We start from the raw sequence: 6,465 nt of genomic DNA, 5'->3' as shown, positions 1-6,465 counted from the left end.
AAACTAAGAGCTATCAACATACTTGGTTCTACAAAACAATTGTGCTTGCAACAATTTGTAATTGATACTAACTCTCTGGTAAAAAAATAACACTTCGTCTATTGAATGTTTTTGGGAATGCATGAATGTCTTTTGCTTATCCAATAGATCTTTATTAATCATGCCAAGACTAGATACAAAGTCTCAAAAGGAGAATGTTGCTTTGGTCACCCAAGCTAGTTGTCAACCAATAATGGATGGGGTTGTTTAGATTGCTAGTAATTCCAATGGGCTTTCATGTCACTTTCAATCAAAGGTGGAACTGGGTTCTGGAAAAATTCACGAAAATTCTTTACACTTGGAAAAACTACCAACCTAACTTGTCTGGAAGCGTTTTTGTGCTTAACCATTATCTTTTGTCTTCCCTCATTTTTTCTGTCTTGTTGGATTCCTTTGTTGTACCAATTGAACAAGTCTTTCAATGTGGAAAGTGCTACAAACAAAAGCACAAGGGACCGACAAAATACACAAAATACCATGCTACAAACTACAAAACAATAGATATGTATACCTGAAAGACCATAGACAGACGAAATCCAAGCGAGGTTGACAAAAGAGAATAAGAGAGCGAGAGAGAGCATTAGAGAATGTATAAGGTGCACCTCTTAGAGCGGAGTGCTACACCGACATGGCGAGAGGGAAAAGAGGAGAGGAGAATAACACAAACACTAGGTGCAATCTCCCCCCGTGCAAGAATGAGCATTTTCCACTTGCATGTATTTATTTATAGATTTTTTGAATGCTCAAAATGAATACAAACTATCCAGCTAGACATAAATGGACATAGCTCATAAAGAGCACTTATATAATGAAGTGTCCATGAATATGATATTCTTTTGCATAGCCCTTAGCTTTTTCCATGTATCATCTGCAATGAATAAGTGATTTTCCATTTCCATCACATACCTCTTTGTTGGAAAGCAGCTATCCTCAACTGCGAAGATAAGAATCTTCTGTTTATATTTTTAAAAAACAATGGGTAAAATTATGTGTCAAAAATATTATGTAACAAAATAAAACTCATGAAGCTAAACATACAAATTTGCTTATGCCTATCATCATCCATATACTACATATTCTAGTGTCCCATACCATGAGAATAAGAAGCATGTCTCATATCTTGATGTATCAGGATATCATTGGTCACACTCATCGTTCAATAATACATTCTCATAAATTTCAAGTTCAATTCCATACACAATGTTAACAACAAATCATCATAAACCAAATCCAAATCCAAGTCTAATTGCAAATCCAAAATCACTTCCATTATGTATATCCGGATAACAAAACCATACTAGGAAAAGTGATAGCCATCCACTGTAACATGATTTTGTAGTCAATGTTGCCTAAATCTACAAAACGGTACCAATGAGATGTGCTACCTAAATCGATGAATCTGTAGTTGTGCTGCCTAAAATTGATAAAGTTGCACTATTATTGATTAAATTAGTAAATCTAGTATTTGTTGGTGTGCTATCTAAATTGGTGAATCTGCACTTGTACTGCCTAAGTCCACAAAATTGTACAGTTAATTGGTGTTGCTTAAATCAACAAATCTACACCAGGATGAACATATACACATTGCCTAAATTGGGAAATCTGTGTGCAGTACACGACCAATGGACTTGATAAGGCATAAAAGACAAAAAATTTATTACTTACTTGAAAACAAATTGGCGTATGTTAAAGTGGCAAGGTGCTTAGAAACTGTTTCCACTATCCCAAAACATCATGACTCATGTGACTAGTTGTATCTTTATGTCAAATCATCTTAATAGAAATTCCATTCAATAGAAATGTCATTCAATGCAAGCTTAAGACATGACATGAGAGACGGCTAGGTTCCTAGCTCATAGATAATGTTGGTATTTGATATGCGTACTTGGAGGAGCTTCTGAAAATATATGTACCGGTGTGTGCGTGTGGAGAGAGGTACAAGTGGGAGAGAGTTGCAACTATCAAACGTCACCAAAGCATAGACAGAAAAATCCAAAATGTGTCAATTTTGTGTTAATATATAGTTGGCTATGAAGCAAAAAAAGATTCTATCTAATTTAAGATAAATCAATTTATGTCAAAAGATACTTAAAAAGAATAGAAATGCCACTTAGCCTCTATAGAGATACAAATGTATAAAAGACTCAATAGTAGATATTGAGTTCACCTTGGGGGCATTTTTAATGATTCTTTACACTAGAATTGGAAAGTTAAAGGGTTACATATACCTACAGACATATCATTGAAGATAGGAATGAATGGTCAATCACTAGAATGGAAATAGTATGAATCTTGTTTAATACAAGTGAGGATGATAATGAGAGGTGTTAACATTAGATACAGGTTCTTTAGCCATCTACTATTTAGATTTATTTATTATTATTATTATATTATTTTAATTAATCGGATAACCTAAGAGAAGACTCATAGCCTTCATAAGGAAATTTGTTCACAAGTAATGGCATGGTTGCCTTCACATGGCTACAATCTACAAGCAAGAGAAAACTTATGGCCTTAGAAAGGTTAACAAAATATGATGTGAACCTGACCAATCATTTGGAGCAAGTAGGTGCTTTGGCCATCCATTCTACTTGGTTCAAAAACCAGTTTTTTCATATCTTAGTGGGATCTTAGTGCTGAGAATCAAAATCTTTAATGCATTTGATGGGCCATGCACCATTGCCAGCAATGTGTAGTTTTAACCCTTTAAAAGAACTAGGTTTTGATCCTCTTCTTCTGGAACATATGATATGAAAGAAGTTCTTGAGCTCTAAAAATTTCCATTGATGTAAGTATCCACTACAATCTTTCATCAATCCAAACACTTCACTTGACTTAATGAAGTGGGCATCTGGATCTTTTCCACTTTAAGTGGAAATAATAAGATTTGATATACAAATAGTCACTATCAACAGTTAATGATTTTCACATTCAATTAATATGTCTACAATACATGTCAAGGAGAAATAATGCTAATAGCCAATACTCATTTGTGCAAACCATTTATCAAATGAAAGATGCTACATGAAATACATAACCCTTGAGGGGCTTACCCGGGATCAATCCTTTAAGATGTAATACATGTAAGTGAAAGAGATGATCCACCAGCATTTATTAAAGGTGAAAAGTGTTTGAATAGGGACACACGTGAGTAGCTTGATATTGAAATGGCAGTAGGGTAGCCACTCCTTGAAGTTTCTAGTAGAAGTTTGGCCACACATGCCCGTTAGCCTAGGAGTGCACCAAAATATCTATCTTGCTTTATACTCTCAGCTATGTCCTATACAATCCATTTAAAATTCCTTGCATATCTCTTGTTACGTTTTATATCATCAAGACATTATCTAAATTGAAAAATACAACATCGAGTGGGTGAACCTTGGAAACCTCCATTAGGGAGCCATTTTGGAAGCATACGAGATGCATTAAATTCTCCCTTCTTGGGGCTTGTTTCAAAAATGTTGAGAGAAAGAACCCAAATTCCCCTAAGAATATCCTCTCCAGATGCAGCTAATGCCTTAGCTATTGCCCAACCATTTCCTTAATCATCTGCTACTCTAGCAATAAATGCTTTGTTGCTAGTGAGATCGATGGCCAAACCTTGGGTAGTTGTCGTCCTATTTGCAAAAGCAGAGAGATGAGCAATAGCTTCCTTTGATGAAGTGGATGTGTGAATGACCTTTGAGCCACATCCAAGAAAGTTGGATGGATCAAAGTCAAAGAAGGATGGCTTCTCAAAGCAAAATTTACTCAAGCCACAGAGCTACGGTGACACAATTATTAATGTCAAAGCAAAGGTATCATTGTGGAGCTTGCAAGAGGAGGATCTTGCAACTACACCAAACTGTAAGTGGAACAAAGAGGAATCCATAGGATCAACTATTGTTTTAGAGAGAGAGAGAGAGATAGATAGATAGATAGATAGATAGATAGATTGAATTATCGTCCACGGAGGTCATATATGACCAATGGGACCAAAAAGGAGCACTACAACAATTTCTTCTTGGATCGGGGTGTGATACATATCAGTTAAGGACTGAGGGTCCATCAAGAGGGTAAAGTAAATAAAAGAGAGAACAAAACCTAAGGGGGTTCAACTGAGGGGATAGCCGGCTTAGGATTTCGAAATTCCTGGATGATCGCTTTGCCATTTCGGTAGACTGCCCATTTGCCTTGTTTACGTGCCTCATGCATCTTCTTGAGATCACTTGCTTTACTCTTGAGTTGATTCGTGGTCAATTCTTCAGCAATCCAAATCTTTTTTCCCTTGAGAAGTCGAGATTGGCATAACAGATTCATACGCTCATCTTTGTCCTTAAAGGTGAAGATGCAATGTTTGGGTGGCACATGACTATGTGTGTCGTTGATCCATGAAATAGTTTCGGGCTTGATGTAGACAGGTTGAAGAATGTCATTTAGCTTGGAGATTGCCTCCTCGAGGGTGTCCTCGATGGTGCACCACGGTGAGTGGAGCCCCCCAATCCTGACCTTGAGGCCGAGCGATTCTTGTAGTCGGCATTCATGTATGGCTGCCTGTATCTTGCTGTCGATCTTCTTATGTGTTGCTTCGTGTGATTCTTTTTGTATTGTTTCCATGACACTCTTGGTGAGTGAGGTTTGAACCTCCTGTGTTTTTGCAAGTAGAGCTTAGCTCTCTGCCTCCTTTGCGTCTTCGAACTTGCGTAGCCAGTCTTTGAGTTTCTCATTTTCCCCAATGAGTTCTTGAATCCGAGCCTCGAGGGCTGTGAACCTTGCTTCTTGGCGGGCGGCAGGGTCCTTCCTTGGTGCTGCAGCCACTGCAAGAAAACTCTTGCGTGCAGTGGGAGTGTCAAATGATGACATCGGTGCTAGTGATACCTTGTCTAGTTGGCAACTCTGTCGATCTCAGAGTGTGGTGGGCGGGATTGAGGGCTTAGTTTGATTTGAAAATAGAGGAAATTAAGCCTTGCTCAAAGCTCTGTATAGACGGGTCAGCAGGTCGGCACGGGTTTTGCTGGGGCCGAGCACAAAAGGCCACGGGAGGGCCGAGCACAGATGGCCACAGGACAAGCCCGAGCTGAGAAGCAGCCCTGTGGGGGGGCGTTAACTCTCAGCCCCGCCCTGCCCGAGCCAAAGCCCCGCAGCCCTGCCGTAGCCAGTCGACACAGCCTGCAGACAACGCTGCCAGTCGACACTCATTTCCTGTTTGTTTTCTTGCTACCCGAGAGAGAGAGAGAGAGAGAGAGAGAGAGAGAGAGAGAGAGAGAGAGAGAGAGAGAGAGAGAGAGAGAGAGAGAGAGAGAGAGAGAGAGAGAGAGAGAGAGAGAGAGAGAGAGAGAGAGAGAGAGAGAGAGAGAGAGAGAGAGAGAGAGAGAGAGAGAGAGAGAGAGAGAGAGAGATTTGACTACTGTGTGGTGGCTGCTATGAAGTGGTTGGAAGAAGGGGGGGGGGGGGGGCTAGCTGGCAGAATTAGAAGGAGGTATAGATACTTTTTCCATTGCATTGAGTTGGATTATTAGGTTTCTCACTCATCATCCTCATGTGGAAATTGCTATGTATGAAGAGATCACAAGGGTGGTAAAAACCAGCAGGAAGGGTAGGTACGTTTGCATGCAAAAGCTTGATTATTGATAGCAAGCATGTGTATGTGGGTGATGGTATCCCTGGACATGGCAAAGAAGAGGAAATCACCGACACCAATAACATAATTTCTAGATCACAAAGCAACATGGAGACGATGAGGGTAACAATCATGGTATTTAAGATGAGGTGTTTGATGGTGGTGTTCATGACCAACCTATGTATGAGCCATTCACATACAAAGAGCTGAAGGAGATGAGATTTTTGCAAGCAATATTGCAGGAGGTGATGTGGTTATACCCATTGCTGCTACATGACACAAATCTAGTGGTGGAGGAGGATGTCTTACCACACATGACTCAAACGGCTAGTTGACTCAAAGAGATATTGAGAGAGAGAGAGAGAGAGAGAGAGAGAGAGAGAGAGAGAGAGAGAGAGAGAGAGAGAGAGAGAGAGAGAGAGAGAGAGAGAGAGAGAGAGAGAGAGAGAGAGAGAGAGAGAGAGAGAGAGAGAGAGAGAGAGAGAGAGAGAGTCAACCGAGCTTTGGTTGTAGGGTGTTAGTGGGAGACACAAGAAAAAAGATATGTCTAATGGTTGGTAAAGAATGGGGTTGCATGGCCATTGGAAACAAGAGATAGATAGAGTTAAACTATACGATATGCACTTGTGGTAGTCATGCACGCAACTCAATTGCAACCAAAATAATTGGAGTATGGGTGTGGGTGCCACAAGCAAGCAAGACAGTCAACTTGCGACTGCATGTTCTACGCGAGAGAGAGAGAGAGAGAGAGAGAGAGAGAGAGAGAGAGAGAGAGAGAGAGAGAGAGAGAGAGAGAGAGGTTGATGGGGTGGTTGGCCAAAGAGAGA

The 6,465-nt window shown here is 40.1% G+C and overlaps 1 pseudogene; it reads right to left on the bottom strand.

Moving 5' to 3' along the window:
• Positions 1–3,088: 3,088 nt before the first annotated feature.
• Positions 3,089–4,881, bottom strand: LOC147447305 (enoyl-[acyl-carrier-protein] reductase [NADH] 2, chloroplastic pseudogene; annotated as a pseudogene).
• Between the last annotated feature and the right edge of the window lie 1,584 nt (positions 4,882–6,465).

The sequence above is a fragment of the Adiantum capillus-veneris genome, chromosome 11 (assembly GCF_014529385.1).
Source record: "Adiantum capillus-veneris isolate H3 chromosome 11, ASM1452938v2, whole genome shotgun sequence".
Taxonomy (NCBI): Eukaryota; Viridiplantae; Streptophyta; class Polypodiopsida; order Polypodiales; family Pteridaceae; genus Adiantum; species Adiantum capillus-veneris.
This window is presented reverse-complemented; position numbering and strand designations above follow the sequence as displayed.